We start from the raw sequence: 20,843 nt of genomic DNA on the forward strand, positions 1-20,843 counted from the left end.
TATTTACGTTCTAGATTACAAACGTTGCCCAGTGTGACGACCATCTGCATCCACGACAACCTGGAACCGCCCTAGAGATATCATTGCACAATTGTTCGCAGCACTTTTCCAAAGATGGGTCGCGGAATGTTCAGCTGTCGTGACACAGTTCGTGCACTATTTGAGATCGCAGCATTCTCAGCCGTGACAACAGTACCTTCTTCAACGATTTGTGGCGCACTTTGCCGTCGACCTCTCCCAGGAACAATTCCCAGACCGCCAATTAATTCGAACTTCCAAATCCTGTTCTTCGACCCCGGTGCGAAAAGAGACCTCTCCGTATTCAGTTAATGAGTCGACACTCGCGAAGAGCAGAAGCACTATTGTGGTTGATTTGATAATACAACTTCACAGGCTAAGCCTTGCTCACCTTGTCCAGACCCATGTTGAGTGTCTGCAACTGTAATGCGCACTGATTCTTGTGTTTCAACCCCACGTCGCCTTACCAGTACCGCCGCCTAACAGCAAGTCGTGACAGTAACACTACTTTCAACGTAAGTCCCGAAGTGCACAATACGAACATTATTCCTATGAAGTACGGTAAATAGTTTTCCATTGACACTGGGTCTAGTTTTATTACAGCCAGCCTGTACACTGAAAAATTTCATAGGCTCATCAAAGGTATTTTCTGGGTATATTGGTATGAGGTCTCTGTGATCTCCGGTCGCAGGCCACGAAATAATTACATTTCGTTTGAGTTTTTGCCTTCATTTGTCTTTGCATCTGTATTGCACGGAAAATGTCTGAACGACAATGTATACGTCAACGGTGAGCGCTATTTCTCTAGGTTGGGAACCAACTTGTTTGATTAACTGACTCCAAATGCTGTTGACAACAGTAGTCCCCACTTTACTCTTCGGCCTCAAGTCTTCCACTCAGCACTTGTGGATTCCGTTTCGGGTTTTCTTTCTCGGTAGCGTTACTTCATGTAAACAGTCATCCCCATCAGTATGGGTAGGTTCACTGATGAAGAGGTGGACAAAGTTTTCCATCAGCCATGGTACTGCACAGGCCTGGCCAACATTTGCGCCCTCGGAGCGCGAACAACACAGTGCGGATATTTCTAAGAGGTAATACTGAAGCAGACTTTTATGAGCAGCATTTTATCATGTATGTTTACAGAACTATACCAAGAATTGCATACAGGTATTTAACATTACGATGAGGTGTTTATAAACTTATAAAAGTGTACATTTTAGAATGTATATTGTAACTGAAACTATGATTCCTGACAGTCAAACGCATTTGCTTGTCGGGTAACATTTTATTAAGGTCCTGTAAATTCCTGGGTAGGACGAACTGATCGTTGAGCTGTGTGCTCCACTGCACATCTGTCACCTCAAGTCGGATGTAATGAGCTACACGAGCAGCGAAAAGCGGAAGTGGCCTCACAAATAAATCGGAATCTGTCTTTAGTCGTGCAATGTCTTGGAATCTGAGAACTCATGATGAAATATTTCAATTACTGAAGCGTATTCGGTCATGTATGATCGGCAAACGACTGCCTTGAGGTACAGGAAATGTTTCATGTCCTGAACTCGAATCTGATTTTTCCATAGGATTAATTTTTGTTTTACAGCATCACATGTCTTGCAAACGATTCTCCCCTTGCAATAATACAGTTAATGAATGCAAATAATTTGTGATATCAACAATAAAAGATTTTTTCGCCACTCTACTCACACTGAAGTCAGTTTTATTCCGTAATGACCACTTTCAGTTCAGCCAGTATTCACCGTCGTTCGTCAGAAAAAAACCATCATATTATCTTTGTAGCTGGTGTTGTAATGATGTTCCAATAAACGTTCTTCTAGCTCACAATAGTGCGATGGCGTATTAAGACCTTTCACTGACCTTTAAACGATACGAAAAATAAGGCAGTACCCATTTGGTGTTGAACCAGTGGCTTGTCCATTGCTTCTTTTTTCGACAAGTGTATTGACGTCACAGAACTCCTAATGCAGAACTTGAATCGAATTCAACGCAGGTAGTGCTCCCGGCAACCCGCTTGGCGTGTGACAAGGCGACTGCATCACTCCAACGGCGTCCGGCTGCAGCCTTCATCGTCCGCTTCCTCCTCACTCCTCAGACCTGTGCCTGGAGCGCTAGCGCTCACTGAGAGCTATTTGGTCATACCTTGTACAGAATTTTGTTTTGTTTGCAGATAGTGTCTCTTCTCTTGTTTTAAGAATTCCGTAGTCTGTATACTTCTTAGATCTGTTCTACACATTAAAGGAAGTTTCTCGTTTGCCCACAGTCGTACCTACCGTGTACGTTGCTGTCCATAGATCTGGACTAGAGACAGTCTTCCTCTCTGAAAGAAACCAGATTTGCAACCCAAGTTGACTGCACTTTTCGAGTTAAATGTTAGCAGGTTATGTTTGCCCATATTTCTGTCCAGTTTCTATCGCCGTAGTTCCTTTTCACTCTGTTCACTTCAGATATATGGAGCATCCCTTTACACACATCATCAGCTTTTATGTAAGTCTTACGCCCCATCCTCTCCAGCTGTATTCCTTGAATTATGACCTAATCCAGTCGATGACATAACTAATGAGAGATATATTCGCTGTTGGACCGAGGCCTTATGGTTGCACCCTTTCAAAATAACAGTAGATACACCATTCGGTAGCACTTTTACTTCCTTCCGCAGTCTATACAAATGCATAGTATCACATCGTCTTTTAAAATCCTGTCTCGCTCTCCGGTAAAGCTAAAGTTACTATTTTAAACCTGAAGATATTATACGGCCAAATACACTGAGGTGGCAAAAGCCATGGGATAGCATATATGCACATGTAAAATGGCGATAGTGTCATGTACACAAGTTATAAAAGGGCAGTGCACTGCCAAAGCTGTCATTTGTACTGAGGTGATTCTTGTGAAAAAGTATCTGACGTCATTATGACCGCACGCGCGGGATTTAACAGACTTTGGAGCTAGACGCATGGGACATTTCATTTAGGAAATTGTTAGTCAATTCAGCATTCTGAGAACCACAGGGTCAAGAGTGTGCCGAAAATATCATATTTCAGGCTTTACCTCTCATCATAGACAACGCAGTGCCCGACGGCCTTCACTTAACGGCAGAGAGCAGTGGCGTTCTCGTTGAATTGTCTTTGCTAACAAACAAGCAACACTACTTGAAATAACCGCAGAAATCAATGCGGAATGTAAGATGAACGTATCCTTAGGATAATGCGGCGAAATGTGGTGTTAATGGGCTACGACAGCAGAGGACGGACCCGAATGCCTTTGCTAACAGCACGACATCGCTTGAAGCTCCTCTCCTGGACTTGTGACAGTATCGGTTGGACCCTAGACGACTGGAAAACCGTGGCCTGGTCCCATGAGTCAGGACATCTATTGTTCAAGCTTGGCGCAGACTCCACGAAGCCATGGACTCAAGTTGTCAACAAGGCACTGGTGGTGGTTTCATAATGGTGTGAGCTGTGTTAACTTGAAGCGGAACCGATCACTGACTGGAAATGATTATTTTCGGCTACTTGGAGACGATTTGCAGCCCTTCATGGACTTCATGTTCCCAAACACCGCCGTTGTTTCCTGATTATGCTAACCAGAAGCGATGATTTTCAACCGGTACAGATGGACGGGGTAACACCCGTGTCCAAGCCTCACGCTGATGAGAGAAGTCACATGATGTCTATTAAGCTTCACCGATTCGGTACACATGAGGTGACAAAATTCATGGGGTACCACCTAATATCGTTTCGGACCTTCTTGCGTCCCTAAGGAAATGTTGAGCCATGCAGCCTCTATAGCCGTTCTAGAGGAGAATGTCAGACACGGCAAATTATAATTGAAAGCTGGACAAAGGCGTCGTTTACAAAGATATGTTCTTAATACAAAGTAATAAAGAGAAACAGACATCCCAGTTTTCGAACCGGGCCGGTAGCATATGTGTGGACGAGATCCACAAAACATAATAGGTCAAGGTTGAATACCGGCGTCTTTTGAATAGTTCGCGAAGAAATAATAAAATGGTTCAAATGGCTCTGAGCACTATGGGACTTAACATCTCAGGTCATCAGTCCCCTAGAACTTAGAACTATTTAAACATAACTAACCTAAGGACATCGCACACATCCATGCCCGAGGCAGGATTCGAACCTGCGACCGTAGCGGTTGCGCGGTTCCAGACTGAAGCGCCTAGAACCGCTCGGCCACCAGCGGCCGGTGAGGAAAAATAACTATATGCACTAAAGTGACAAAATTCATGGGATACCATATATGCACATATACAGATGGCGGTAGTATGGAGTACACAATGTATAAAGAGACAGTGCATTGTGCTCAGGTGATTCATGTGCAAAGGCTTCCGACGTGATTATGACCGACAGCCTTCACTTAACGGCCGAGAGCAGCGGCGGTTGCGTAGAGTTGTCACTGCTAACAGAAAAGCAACATTGCGTGAAATAACCGTAGAAAGCAATGTGGACGTACGACGAAGGTATCCGTTAGAACAGTGTGGCAAAATTTAGCATTAATGGACTACGGCAACAGATAACCGACGCGAGTGCCTTCACTAACAGCACTATATCGCCTGTAGCGCCTGTCCTGGGCTCGGGACAATATCGGTTGGACACTAGACGAAACGAAAACAGTGGCCTGGTCACATCGGTAAGAGCTGATGTGAAACGTCCCCTTAGAAAAATTGTACATGACTGTGCTTAAACTGACACACAATATTTTTTTAGCGCAACGCAATCTGACTTTCAATAATCCCTACAAAAGAATGGCCCTGACTAACGTTAACCTATACCTTTCACAAATCACTTACCTCACAAAAATCTTCGTTACTCGAACTACTGCAATACAGCGAGCGCCACTACTGCCAGCTAAATAAAAAATTCAAACTACGGAAGGCACTAACTACTGATAGACATAGTTAGCAAATGAAAGATTTTAATAGAGAACAAACAATGTATTTACCTTAATAGTTATAATATATATAGCAGTTCATGACATCCATTCTTACAAATGTACTGTTTCTGATGGACACACCTCCAGATCATCCATTCTCAAAATTCTGCCATCTCACTTCCCCACATCCACCACTGCTGGCGGCTCACCTCCAACTGCGCAACGCTACGCGCTGTTAACAGCCAACTGCCCAACACTACAATGGCGAATATTACAACAATGCTAACCAGCCACAGACTGCACACAGCACAGCCAGTGATTTTCATACAGAGCGCTACGTGGCGTTACCAATAAGAAAACCTAAAGAGCCTGCTTACAGATGGTAGAGTCCAAGTGTGGCGCAGACCTTACGAAGTCATGGATCCAAATTGTCAACAGGGCACTGTGCAAGCTGGTGGTGGCTAAATAATTGTGTGGGCTGTGTTTACATAGTATGGACTGGGTCCTCTGGTCCAGCTGAACCCATCATTGTCTGGAAACATTTATGTTGGGTTACTTGGAGCCCATTTGCAGCCGTTGAGGGACTTCTTGTTCCGAAAAACAACCATGGAATTTTTATGGATGACAATGTGCCATTTCATCGGGCCACGAATGTTGCGATTGGTTTGAAGAACATTGTGGACAATTCGAGTGACTGATTTGAGCGCCCAGTTTACCTGACACAAATTCCATCGAACATTTATTGGACATAAATCGAGAGGTCAGTTCGTGCACAAAATCCTGCAGCAGCAACACATTCGCAGTTATCGACGGCTATAGAGGCTGCATGGCTCAACATTTCCTTAGGGTCGCAAGGAGGTCCGAAACGATATTAGGTGGTACCCCATGAATTTTGTCACCTCATGTGTACCGAATCGGTGAAGTAAGCAGTTACACTTGTGGGGAGGAGATAGCACTCGCAATCAATTTCCTGTACAGGACCGCCTGTGCGGCCGAATACTTGGTATACGCCAGTATGACATGGTTCAGATCCGCCACCGCCGTTGTTTCCTGATTATGCTAACAAGAAGCGATGATTTTCAACCGGTACAGATGGACGGGGTAACACCCGTATCCAAGCCTCACGCTGATGAGAGAGGTCACATGATGTCTATTAAGCTTCATCTTGTTGAACTGTGGCCAAGAAGAGATGTTCGGTTGTATGGCCATCAGATGGCCGCCCTTATAGTGCTGGGATAGGTGCGGTTTACTGTTACAGACGTGATAAGCAGCTTTCTTGACTGTCGAGTTCAAATCCATATAAGGGATTGATGTTGGTCGGAACTCTTCTTTCGTAATGCTCCTCTTAGTGAGGTGGCCGACAGTTTCATTATGGAGAATACCTTGATGACTTTTTATCCAAAGTAAGTGGACATCAGTGCTCAATGTCCCATCGTCCGCGCGTCTATTGTGACCCCCAAGACATATCTGTTAGTCTCTTTATCAAACGCCGGATGCTGTAGTTCCTGCAACACACTTTGGTACTCCGTGATGATCAATACGAGCCGGATGGTCTGCGTGCCATAGTTAATAGCCTCTCTGGTGGCCAGTAACTCCGCCGTGTAGGTAGACGATTCCAGCCGCAGTGCAAACGTATGGTATGTGTCAGTAGAGGAACTGAAGGAGTCGTATGCCACTCCCACCTTACCTTTAGAGCCAACCTTATAAATGGAAGCATACTATGGCCAACGTCGGGTAAGAAAGAGCTTCAGGTCTGAGATCCCCGTTCTGAAAACACGGCAGACAAGAACGGACAGAGACCACAACGACCGACATCGGAAAAGGTGAGTAATAGGGTAAGTAACAAGTATTAGGACCGACAGAGGGTTGAAACCCAAACCCTTGTATTTGTAGTCAGACACTTAGGCACTTGACCACTCTGACACCGAGCCAAGACAAAAGTACTATTTGCTCTCTCCGTTGATAGAGAATAATCAGACAGAATACGACCATGTATTTAGTTTATTCAATAATCACTCTACTTCTCTATGAATACGAAAACATCTTTCAGTACAAGCTTCTAAGATTTTACAGCTCCCGTATGGGAGAGCCATAGGTAAACCCTAGACGATTTGTCAAGACATTCCAGACGAGAACGGGGCCTGAGATGAGGCGGCTGCCTAGTGAGCTCCCGTGGCTTTGCGGCATTCCACGGCGCAGCATGTTAGCCGTGCCTCGGCCCGCATTATTGAAATATTGAGCAGGCGCGGGCCAGCCCGCACTACAAACATCATTTATCTGCGAGGTGAGGATCCTTGACGGTGCAGAAACACCTCTGGGCTGCGTCGCGCTGCTGCCTGATTCACGGTTCGCCTTCTTGGCCGGTCGGCCTTTTTTATCCTCCCGAAATTTATTGACCCTTCAAATGCCTCCTCCGTTCCCGGCGGTCCGACTGGCGCGGCCCATCCTAACCCCCGCTGGCTTCTTGTTGCCGTCAAGTCACGTACCATTAAGTTCTACTTCACATTCATTAGCTAGGCTAATAAGGCGGAAGGTGGTGACGTCTAGTTTATTCCTCTTGCACGATGCTCCGGCTCCGATTAGAATTGAATTACTTGTACACCGATGACGTTGCGGCCCGCGAGAATAAGTGTTGCGCCGTTAAGTTTCATTTCTGAGAGCGCCTCATCAATACCACGAAATCTTTTAGCGGCCTCCATTGTGTTGTTCCCCGAGAGGGGCGATAGAATTCATAGCTCCGGTTTAACAGTGTATTTGTTCGCCTTGCTTTTATTCCGTACTGCGGAAGATGAAATCGCGTGCAGCACTAAAGCTACAATGATTCACGCGGAACTTCTATTTCTTCTTGTCATTCTACGGAATCTTATATGTCGTCCTTCTCGTTTCATTCTCTTCGTGCCCAATCATTTCTTGGAGCTCGAAAGTACCCGTAGTATCTTCGATTTTTAATAACATCGTATTCAGCCTCTCATGACGGAACGTGAATTACTTATTACAAAGCGCTAATCACGTGGGTGACTGTGGCGCTCTAAGTTTCTCTCTCTGAAACACACACGCACACACACACACACACACACACACACACACATACACACACACACAGGGAGAGAGAGGGAGAGAGAGAGAGAGAGAGAGAGAGAGAGAGAGAGAGACTCTAATGTTACAGTAACAGGTTATACGGATCTGGTACATCAATATGTACGAGTACGGTGTAGCCTGACAACTCTCTAGAGCAGTGAAATTGTCAACAACACAATCACATTCAAATGGTTCATTCTTTATCCATTAATTTTCCTGAACCATGTCAACTGTAAGCATCTAATACATAAAAAAAATGTTGATGCTTTATTCATTGACGACAAATTTAGTATATAATTCAGTAAAACAATGTATTGTAAATGGTACAATCACATTCAAATGCTCTGTCAGTCACTTCCATAATCACTTTACACATTGCATGTAATGTGTCGTGCATAAAGAAGAAAAACATATGAGTTTTGTTCACTAATAACAATTTTTAACAAAATTTAACACATTCATATTTTCTCTTTTTCCCAGCGAGTAGTAATGATTGTGTATTCTTGAGTTCGTAAATTAGTGAAATGAAATGAGCCAGTAGGAACTCCGATTCTGTTAACATTCCCTTGGAGCACACGTCTGACCTTTTTGGTGGCAAAGATGTTCTATTAGGAGAAAAAGAGAGTGCGCGTCCAGAAGAACGACACTGATGGCTGACTGAAGTGCCAGGATACGACAATCAGTGACGAATGGGTCCACGTTGTGCGCTGTCGCAGGCAGTGGAAGCAATTTAGAATCTAGGCGCTTGATATTTAGTTTGCTTGCATAATCGCCAAGGATCCATGTGTCTTTTATAAAGGGAGTGTTCAGAACAGCTTGAATATTAGTACACCTTCCCAATTATTGAAGATTATGAAAATGGTAATATGCACGTTGTAAAATGTTTGAAATTACGATCAGTCCTAAAGCAGACATTCTTTCATAGTGACATCGAGAAGCCCGTGTGAGTTAATGTCTATTATTACACATAACAATTATTTATTTGAAATTGCTACCAAAGGATGAAACACACTTCTTTACCATCTCATGGAATGACATCAGTTTGACATTGATTTAACAACATGTTGATAATGTAGTTAGACGCTTGCTAAGTTGTCACATGCGATTGTAGATTAAATCTGAGAAACCACAGGGGAACTGTGATTTACTCTATATCCTTTGCAAAACACAGTGAAGCATTGTTTCGCTCATGAGGAACAGACAGAAAGAGGATTAGTGTTTAACGTCCCTACGACAAAGAGATCATTAGCAAGGGAATACAAACTCGGCTTTGCGTGATTTGTCTGAAAGGATTTGGAGAAACCACAGACAACCTAAAGCTGGACTGCCGCACAATGGGCCAACTTTCTTCAAAACCTGCACTTTAGTCCCACGATATCTTGTGTAGATTGCCCTGGTGCATACTCGTCCAATGCCGTGCTGTCATTCCAGCCTCATATTGATATGATACGTGCCGTGGTAGTTGACTGTTAGCAGTAAATCGGACGACATTTTCAGATATTGTTTGTAGGGCCTGTTTAATATATGACGTGAGCCTGTCTACTTGGCAGGATAAAATAAGAGGGGCAGAGCTCCAGAAAGTATGTTTACAACATTTTTAACCTATGTAACGACACATATCGACTTAATACTAAACTAATACCGATTTTATCCGAAATCATTGGCTATAAAATGTCGTCTATGCTGCTCCACTTTTGTAATTGGATCTTCTACTACCTTAATAAAATAGTTAATGAGCTGAAATGTATTTTCGTGCACATATTTGAACGCTTATAGTGGACCATCTTTTTGCACCGAGTGGCACTGCCACATACTGAAAATTAGTCCCTCATAATTGCAATTATCTCATAAGCTGTTATGAAACTTCCTGGCAGATTAAAACTGTGTGCCCGACCGAGACTCGAACTCGGGACCTTTGCCTTTCGGGGGCAAGTGCTCTACCATCTGAGCTACCGAAGCACGACTCACGCCCGGTACGCCCGCATCTCGTGGTCGTGCGGTAGCGTTCTCGCTTCCCACGCCCGGGTTCCCGGGTTCGATTCCCGGCGGGGTCAGGGATTTTCTCTGCCTCGTGATGGCTGGATGTTGTGTGCTGTCCTTAGATTAGTTAGGTTTAAGTAGTTCTAAGTTCTAGGGGACTGATGACCATAGATGTTAAGTCCCATAGTGCTCAGAGCCATTTTTGAACGCCCGGTACTCACAGATTTACTTCTGCCAGTACCTCGTCTCCTATCTTCCAAACTTTACAGAAGCTCTGCTGCGAACCTTGCAGAACTAGCACTCCTGAAAGAAAGCATATTGCGGAGACATGGCTTAGCCACAGCCTGGGGGATGTTTCCAGAATGAGATTTTCACTCTGCAGCGGAGTGTGCGCTGATATGAAACTTCCTGGCAGATTAAAACTGTGTGTCCGACCGAGACTAGAACTCGGGACCTTTGCCTTTCGCGGGCAAGTGCTCTACCATCTGAGCTACCGAAGCACGACTCACGCCCGGTACTCACAGCATTATTACAGCCAGTATCTCGTCTCCTACCTTCCAAACTTTACAGAAGCTCTCCTGCGAACCTTGCAGAACTAGCACTCCTGAAAGAAAGGATATTGCGGAGACATAAGCTGTTACCTACACAAATAATGTCATTAGGTTACCCGTTGAAGTTTTGGGGAGCTATACGGAATTGTGATCATAATTTTTTTTTACAAGTTGGCAAATAATTTTTTACAAGTTTAAAATTTCCCCATGTGAGAGATTGCAGGTCACTCTCACTTCGTATTTGGTGTTATGCCACTTCATGTTCTTAGGGAAGATGATCTTTATTACGATTTGACTTCATACATTATGATGAAATGGTGGGCAGTAGTTAATGTCCTTGCTTGTGTCCTCTAGGGAAGGAATAACGGTAAGCTTTACCTGCGTTCCAAGGAATAGGGTGCCGACTTAAACGACTGCAGTTAAAGCACAAAGATGGTGGGCTGAGGGAAGCGCGTTTTCTCTGCAGAACCTGGGTGGAAACATTTCCGGATGTCTCAGTTCCGCGGTCTCATTGTGCAGACAAGTTGGATGGCGCCAGTCGGTCAGCATTCGCGTCCAGGTAGACTTAGTAGCGTCGAGAAGTCGGCGCTGCAATGACCAGCGCTTTGTAGACCGGCAATAACGCAGAGGATGGGCCCTTGTTAGGCAGGAAGCCGACAAGACAAATGCGAGTGTTCTGCGAATTTCCGTGGGACAGGTCACTGGTGCCCAGACGTCCAGACTCTGTTACAAAACATATTTGTGAAGACACGAGGCTTTCAGTGAGTTTACGGCCGTTCCTTGGAAACTTTGTAATGTTGTTGCATTAATTTGTTCTGAAAGCGGTGCTGATATTCAAGACCATAAAAGTGGGTTAAAAGCTGTGAGCTATCCGAGGAAGTTAACCTTGCATTACTGCGCAAGTGTTTCACCCGGTGTCCAGTCTAGCTTACCAAATTCCCAACCAGACTAACATTAATTATAATCTTTTAGTACTCATCTTACGATAACTGGTGATATATATATAAAAAGACAATTTAAATAAAAAGAAATAAATCAGTTTATATTTCGACATTTATTTTAACATTGATCATTGTTCCGTTAAAATTTCAGCATATCAAACTTGATTCATAACTAAACTGGTGCCTTATTTAGGATTGTGTAAATGTGAGTTTGTAATCTTACGAAACACATCAAATAGGGAGCCAATATTGGGAGACTACATACAACACTGCATTCATAAAATAACACACGAAGAACGTTGAAACATATGCAAGAGGAAAATAACCACAACCAACCGATTCAAGTTTCACCCAAAGAAGTTACGTTCGTAGCGCAATCCTGTCCCTCATGACATTACCACACACCGGTATACTAAATTCATACTAACTCTCTGTGAAATCTTCCCGAAAAGAATAGCTGAGGGCTACTTTGACGCTTCCACCACATGCTTCACGTAGTCAACTTGGTTTACACAAAGAGTGTAGCTCCACAATAATTTTGATAATTAAAATAAATTACATGGAAACGCAATTTACAAAAGAAACACCTCGAACTGGTTACTATCGTCTTACTATTAACCTGATGGGTCAAACAATTGTATAAGCACGTGGTACTGGTCTCACGAAGTACACCCCACGTGGGTTGAACATAAAGAAAAGTTGCTATATTGAAAAATATTGTTAAGACGAGACGTTATAATCTCACGCACATTTGCATTTAAGATTGATGATCTTAGTTAGCGTTACTGATCAACACGTGGTTCTACGTTACTCACAAAATAGTGACAAAGCAACTACCGGAAGATATTCTGAACTTCACACTCGAATTACACTGCATTGCAATTTAAGATAACATTAGATATTTTAGAGCTAAACCTGAAATAAAGGTGATTAAATTTTCAGTTAGGCTGAACTTAAGAAATCCATTGTCCTACGGACTTAGCAGACACGCGCTTAGCCGGAGATCTTACCACTTCAGACGCTCGCCGTGGACAGACTGACCTGCGCTCCTACCGAGCGTGCTTAACAGATACAAACGGAAGTGACCAGAGAGGCAGCTTCCTATACCAACATGACAAGGGACGGACAGTACCATACTAAGAATAGAAACCTCTCTGCTTTTAGAAAGCGTAGCTACCTGTTCCGACGTTGGTCCTACTGTTCTCTAGCAGACAGGCTTGTCTGCTGCCATCCAGCATGCAACTAGAAATACATTTGCTCATTCATCCTCTCACACAGAAGGGAAGGGGGATGACAGTATCTTATCATATGCAGTATATAAAAGAAAGCGGATGTAGGTTCCGTATGAGACTGTGTGACATGAATTACATATAAACTATGTTTTAAAATGTAGTAGTGTGACAGATCGTTCTTGTTTATGTGTAAAAGTAACACGTTTCACTACTCAGTCGCCTCCCAGGTAGTCAGAAACACCACAGTAGATTTAGAAGAGGAATTTACGCCGTAAATGACAACAGATTTAAGAAAGTAACATGAAAGGAATCCAACAGAGACCTTTCAACTTCAAAATGGATGCGGAACATGGGAGATAACAAGCTTTTTATGGAGGGGTGTGGTTCCATCCTGGTCATGTTGTTAGAAACAGACACGGTGTAAATGCATGGAAAAGAGACCACGAAGCTGAATCTTTTCTTTCCTTTTCTTACAATTAACTTTAAAGTCTTTGATTGATCAAATTGATGTATGCAGACCAAGGGGCGCTCTCTGAGCTTCGAATGCAGCACTCCAGCTCGTGATTGGCTTGTGCTAAAGTGGGGAAAGTCTAAGATGTAAATGGGCTTTTGCTACTGAGCTGAGGAGGAAAGCGGACAGAAAGAGGAGATCACTCTTGTACTGGCGCTTCGCTAGTAAAGATATTCAGGTCTCTACCTAAACAGTGAGACTTGTGTCCTTTGCTAGTGTGCCACCTAGAGCCTGTGCCAGTCTCCTTCTGAATCGTCAGAGGTACTGCTTCTAACATCACACACACAACATGTGATGCGTGGGTGTACTTATTTGTCTTGAGTCGGCCGTCTAAACATTTGACATATTCCGTCACTCATAGTTGTGGCACAGAGTCGAATTCGTTTGGAAGACCAGGAAGCAGGTCCACCTGCACACTGTAATCCACCGGGGTTTCAGAGGATCATAGGGAAATACCTGCGTTCCGAATTAACCGAACGCGAGACCGCGTACCGGTATTTTTCGGGCGCGCGCCATTAATAACAGATTGCGGCCATCCATGACTTCAGTCAACGCATCGTGGTGTGCCGCCTTGACCAGCAGGAGGGTAAAGTATTCGCTGATACGGCATAGGGCTGAAGTATATGTTTCTCAGCGCCCTGTTCTTTCGAACAATATTTTCCTCTTTTTTTTTTTTTAAATAGTGTAGTATAGATGCCTGATGCTGGCGTAGTTTTTGTGCCATAACCCGGATTCACGTGTATGAAGTCAGAAGTCAGATAAAGCGATTAGTGTTCTGGTTATTGTCGTGTGTCGATCCCCAGCTGATTACTTTGTCCACCATAGATCTCATGTTAGTGAAAGCGTTTGTCAAATGAAAATGTTTGTGTGACGGTTCTTTAGTATTTCTTTGTCTTGTGATGTTAAGAATGAATATATCTATTGTCATTTAGATCACAACTTATCCCTGTGTTCTGAATAACAGTACCTTGCCAGTTTTATTAAAGTCCAGATTATAAAAGAAAGTAGTAAGCTTGCAAGTAATACCGATTTTTTCGCAAAATGCTGCAGAATTATTCAAATTTTGTACAGAGAACTCTTGAACTAAAACATGTATATTAAGAACTCTGAAAAAACGTATATTTCTCGAAAGTCCGGTGCCAACTTCAGCAAACTCGAATATTCTGGAACAATGCACGATGTCGATATCAGTCCACATAATTTTGGTGCACATGTAAGCCATAATCGCAGTTGCTCCGTTGCCGATTGGTCGGCTATCTGATAAGGCACAGGAAGCTAGGAATAAGGATACCTGGCGTTACCGAGAAGATTTTACACGCAAATATTCCCCTTGTAAAATGATGCCTGCCAAATTCCGTGGGCTTCTGGCATCTTCGGATCCACTCATCTCGAGGTTCCAGAAAATAACAATTAAAGAAGATAAAGAGATGCCTCCACAGGTAAAAGATCTGCTTTCCGAATCATCACAGAGCGGACAATCCGACAGCGAACCTCCTGATAGCGATAATGACGCAAGAGGTGAATGTGATTCCGATTCCGATTCAGAAATGTAAAATATAGAATAAAACATTGCAACACGGCAATTTCGGCTTCTAATTCGTTATCACGGACCTCACAATACTTTATCCCCGAAATTTTACTCGACTTCTCTAAATTTATCATTTTTGATCCGCCAAATTTGATCCACAACTTTTTATTTTGTACTTCTGAGTCGGATCTCCAATCAGCGGCCCAAAGGATCTAAAAAGAACACAGTTTTGTAGGATTTTATATAAGTTTTTCTATTAAGTCCTGTTTTTTAAGCGAGCTGGACCAGTGCGTGCCGTAGAGGGAACTGCAGACAGTCCTCTGGAATATAATTCCAGTGTCTTAAGCGCTGCTTCATCTCGCTCGGTAATTGAATCAGGGATAGCTGCTACACTGGTGAGAAAGTTGCTACAACCACGAATTTCTGAAACTCGGACTGCTGGGAGACTGAGATGTCGGCAGGGCTTGTACAGTTGAGCGCAAAATGGGTAAGACGCGCAGTATCAGTGCATTTGATTGCGAATCCATTGTGGGTGCCTGAGGCTTGGAACACTACATCCCCAAAGTCGCAGAGGTCATACGCTTTTCTCGCGCCAGCTGTGTCGAGAGTATACGAGTATAGCCAAGATATTGATTCGGGGAGAAACCAGCGCAGCGAGTATCAACGGGCAGTGTTAACTATCGCACATTGTAACTGGGGATAGTGGAGTCACAGCGCTGCTAGTTACTCACTATTCAGTGCTGGACAACAAAAGCTAATAATAATTTCATGTGTCTCAGTGGCCTGGTGCAAGCTTTTCAGTTGGACGCCACTTCGGTGGCTTGAGTGTTCCTAAGGTATTTCATTTATTGAATCGGGGAAAGGGGACTAGTGCCCAGCCATAACAATGAGAACGATATTGTAACTATGTGGAAAGGAAGCTACTGCTCCACGCAAATTCCTCTGTTCTCTGTCACTAGCCTTGGCGAAAAAACGCTGTCAATGGACGCTCGAAACATGGAAAAAATTTGTCTACACTAATGAATACGAGAAACATATGAGACGATGTGTTTTGCTTGCAAAAAGGAAATAATTTAAGCATGTGGTGAAGATTTTCTCGTGTGAAGATCTTTAAATGAAATGGAATCCTTTATACGTCTGTTACCACGTTTCTCATATGGTCGATATATAAAACTACTTCCGAGTAAAATACATCAACTTGTTTACCAACCACGCCATGCAGGTTGACCTATAATTTAATTAAGATACTGCACCACTCCATCACAACAGAATTGTGTCAGAGTGGTTTGAGAAACACTCCACGGACATCTACATATACAGGATGTTTAGAAACAGTCTGAAAAGCTTGTAAGGGTGTTGCAGGGTAGGCTGTGCTGAGAAATAATCCTACGAAAACATTCGATATGTTGCGCCGTTTTCGAGTTAAATAGCACAGAAATTAGCGAATAAGGCCGTTGTGTGTGAAAATTCAAGCGACCCACCAAATATAATTAGTACCAATAGTTCTCATAGCGTAATGGTACCTCTCGTGACAGCTCAGCCTTTGGTCCAGCTTATATCCTTACTACCGTACCATGTCCTATTTTTGTGCTGCTCTCTTGCTCGGTTTTAGGGAAACAAACGAAGAACACGTTTGGCGACACCATCTCGGGCAGGCCACTGCAATTTGCGAGCGCAACAGGCTGATTGGCTAACTTCAATGCCAATTAACTCGGAAACGGCGCTACTTATCGGATTATTTCTTAGCAGATATTTATCAGCACAGTTTACCCTGAAAAGCACTTACAAGCTTTTTATACTGTTTCTGGCCACCCTGTATAGACCGCAAGCCACTGTACAATGCGACGGGGAGGTTACCCTGCAACGATGTTAAAGATTTCATGCCAAATTTCATGCGCGCAAATAGTGAGGGAAAATATCTATCTACATGCGTTTGTTGGCGCTCTGATCTCATTTTATTGTCACGATCCCTTGTTAGGGGGCGGGGGGGGGGGGCGATTCTCTTTCGTCGAAATACTGGTTCTGTCAATGTATCCAACAGGGTTTCACCAGAACAGTGTCGCCTTTCTTTCATAGACACCAGTTTGTTTCGTGAACACCTCTGTTACACTTATCAGGCTCTACCTAGCAGCGAGTGTCTGATCTTGTTCAGTGTCCATTTTCATACCTGCTTGATAAGGACTCAGAACTCTGCTGCCCGCATCTCGTGGTCGTGCGGTAGCGTTCTCGCTTCCCACGCCCGGGTTCCCGGGTTCGATTCCCGGCGGGGTCAGGGATTTTCTCTGCCTCGTGATGGCAGGGTGTTGTGTGCTGTCCTTAGGTTAGTTAGGTTCAAGTAGTTCTATGGGACTGATGACCATAGATGTTAAGTCCCACAGTGCTCAGAGCCATTTGAACCAATAACGCTGCTACAGTACCCTACAGCTGATCGCAGCAGCGTATAGTAAGCGTCTTCTTTAATAGGTGGACTGCATTTTCCCATAGTCTTTCTAACACACCCAAGTCTTCCGTTCCTGTTCCTTTTTGCGTGGTCATCCTATTTAATACATATATTTAATGTTACAACTAGATACTAATACAGTCTGATGTGCTCAAGGCGTTCTTCGCAAGTTTCGTGTTTGGATACTATAGATGTCTTTTCTTTATTATATGAACTATCTAGCATGTATCTGAATGTAAAGAGATTCCGTTAATTAGGCAAAGTGGAAATTTTGTTTTAGTCTTCCCGCATTTCCTTACGATCTTACAGCTTCCTTGTTGAGAAATGCATCTAGTAGTGTTGCTGATCGTATATGATAAATCGTTTGTGTTTATTTAGAACACTAGAGTCTTATTGCGCTTTGCTGGGTCGCACCCAATGTTAGTTTCGTTTCTGTTTAACATTCGACGTCCGATATGACTTATTGTTTTCTACTACTCAAAATTTCATCCAAACAAAAACGTGTCTGCGAAGATATTTCGAATGATCGTATATTGCCTATTAATCGACCATGTACCGTCTACGAAACCTGTCTGAAATCTACGAGGACAGATTCCGATTGTTCACCTGCATCTTCTTCTTCTTTTTATTGTTCCTTTGTCCCGCATCGGTGCGAAATCGGCATCGTTATGAAAGTATTTGGCATTATCAATGTAAGGGGTGCTCGGATGCTCTTCCTGTCGTCACCCCTTTACCCCTGGGACAGAATATGTGTACCATAACTATCTGCGTGCAGTATTAATCATGTGAAACAGAATGAAAGTTTTCTGAATGTTTGCGAAACATGTAACTGCGGCAAGACTGGGTACCAGCCCAGTATTTCCGAAGTAGGATTAGAGAAACCGCCTAAAAGCAACATCCTGGTTGGCCGGCACACCGACCCCCGTCGGGGTGGATTTAATCCGGGGCCGGTGCACCTCCTCGTCTCGGAAGCGATGCTCAGTTGTTCAGCTGCATCTGCTGTTTGAAAAATAACCGAACTGTTTCATCCGCATGAAACTACGCTGATTCCTCGAGAAACAAAACATTTTTCCCTCCAAGAAACTACATAAAGTTTGAGGTCTACCTGAAGCGCAATACGTGGGCGTCAGTGATATTGGTCTGTAATTCTGTGCATACACTCTTTTACTTTTTTTATGAACTGGGGTGACCTCCTCTGCCATACCGAACTCAATCCCAATGAGCACATCCGAATGCCACCAAGCGAAATGTGCGTTGTTGGCCTGAGTGTCGACCAATATTCGTGAGACGTGAGCAGCAGCTGAGCAGTGACGGACAGGACTGGCTGCCCCATGCTTTCGATGTGCAGTGCAATCATAACCATAAGCAGTTCTAAGGTAGATGTGTTAAATTAAATGCTCACGAGTCCATAATCGTAAATTTTTGGTTAACAGTTTCGTTCGAATGATAATATTAGGGATGATTGGAGACAGGAAAGGAAAGGGGATGGTGCCACATGATTCCGCAGAATGCTTCTAGTGTCCAATAGCATTCCGGGGACCGTCAAAGTTCACGTCGTCATCCTACTGACAGACCACAATATCTCCCCACTCCACAAGATACATTGGATAGGTTTGGCATTCAGTCTAGGGCATAGGTGCACTGTCTGGCAGTCAGGAACTGTGCACCATGACCTTTCTCAACCTGTCGACCAAATACTAACAAGGGTTTATTGATCCTACCCACTACGTGGTGCCGGTGATCTTGAGAACCATGGAAGTTTACACCTGCTCTATGGTAGCCACTATTATTTGCAGTTCGCATTCATATTTAACTCAGCAACCTTGCATTTGTAAACTGAAGGGCGTACATGAGACAAAGCGCTAAGTGAAAGCATATATTTTACAGTTATTTAGTGTGGGTAACAGACGATAATAGTACTCAGCCTTATTAAAAGTGTAATTGAACAACTAGTTGTTTCATTTTATTTCATTCGAACAAGGGTGTAGTGTCCATTTTGAGGCTGAAGTTCACTCTTGTGTCCGTGTTTGGTTACAAATAAATTTGTTTTTGCATAGTATACGCCTTGAGAAAAAAAAATATTTTTCTTTTTACCCACATATGTTTTGCTTAAGTTTGCCACCATCAGTGTGTATGTGTACAGATGTTAAGACCAATTTTCTTGTTATTCAATAGAAAGAAAATAAAAAACCGGCCCGATGCTGCTGTAACTTCAGCGAAACGTGTCTAGGTAAAAACAAGAAAAAAAAACGGATACCATCCAACACAAAGAATGTAGCGAATCATCATTGGCAGCACCGCAGCGGTCTCATCCTCCCTTGTAGCCATGTGGTTGTACATCGTTGATATCTCGTTTAGCTTCTGAGTTATCGTTGTTCGAGTGAAAGATGATACAGAGTCCGCGAAGATTATTGCAAATACCTGATTTACGGGTGCAGCAAGGCAATATTAAATGTTATATGAATAAAATCAAACACTTAAGCAAACGTTAGAGTTTACGAAAACAGATTATGGGTGTGATTCTTTACGCCGAAGTCACTGTCACGAATGGGTCTCCCGATTAAAAGGTGAACATCAGTCAACTGAAGATGACACTTCGCCCAGGAATGCCTTCGACCTCAAACGAGGACGGTCACTTTCATGCACCTGGAGTCTGTCATCTGTCGTCTCTTGAAAATTTAACATACAACAAGTTACAGAAAAGTGTTTTGTCGAACATTTATAATTATTAATTCCTTGCTTAACGTGAATAATTTGAAGGAAACAGTGATGATGGTTAAGCTACGCACCAACATTCGTAAAATATTGTAATTCGTCGTATTTTAGTACAATTAAATATTACATTATTAAAAAAAGTCATCGTAATCTAAGAGTAGCGCAGTAATAAAAACCTCATGGGTCGGGAGTTCGATCACAGCCACTGCTTTTATTTTCAATAGAAGTCATCAGAATGGCAGCGTAAACTTGCGCATAAGGAGCAACCCTCGTTCTGTCAATAGTCTTGTCAAGGGGCGTGGAGGTGATGTTCTGGGCATACTATTGTCCTTGTTATAGGAAACTGCTCCTAAAAGGCGAAAGAATCAGAAGTGATCAGACGAATGACGAATTCAAAAGAGAGTGGAAGAAAGTGCATCAGAGACACCTAAAGTGTATGCACAGGAAAACTGGGCTGTGATTGATAGGGTGTAGTGATGATCTCTCCACTGGAAAAGGTTCGAATTTGTTCCCCACAAGGATCTCCAGGAGGTCAAATGAGAGGAGACTATGAAAAAAGATTGAATAAACAACGAAAGGATAACATTACACAAATCGGAGCGTGGAATGTCATCGAAGGTCAGTGAAATGAAATGGAAATAAGACACTAATTTCTGGCTACACGAATGCAGAGAAACAGTATCAGCAGGAGGAAAAGGTATAACGGTAGAGGGATTGTTTATGAATAGGAAGGTGGGTCAGAGAGAGAGTTACATTGAACATATCATCGGAAGGATCGACGGCAACAACAACAGTTCAGGTATATATGCCGACGTCACAAGCAGGAGATGAAAAGAAAGAAAGAGAACATGAGGGCATCGAAAGTGTCACTCAAATTGTAAAGGGAGATGAAAATCTAATAACCGTGAGCAAGTGGAACGCTATGGTAGGGAAAGGGACAGAAC

Source organism: Schistocerca piceifrons, chromosome X, assembly GCF_021461385.2.
Source record: "Schistocerca piceifrons isolate TAMUIC-IGC-003096 chromosome X, iqSchPice1.1, whole genome shotgun sequence".
Taxonomy (NCBI): domain Eukaryota; kingdom Metazoa; phylum Arthropoda; class Insecta; order Orthoptera; family Acrididae; genus Schistocerca; species Schistocerca piceifrons.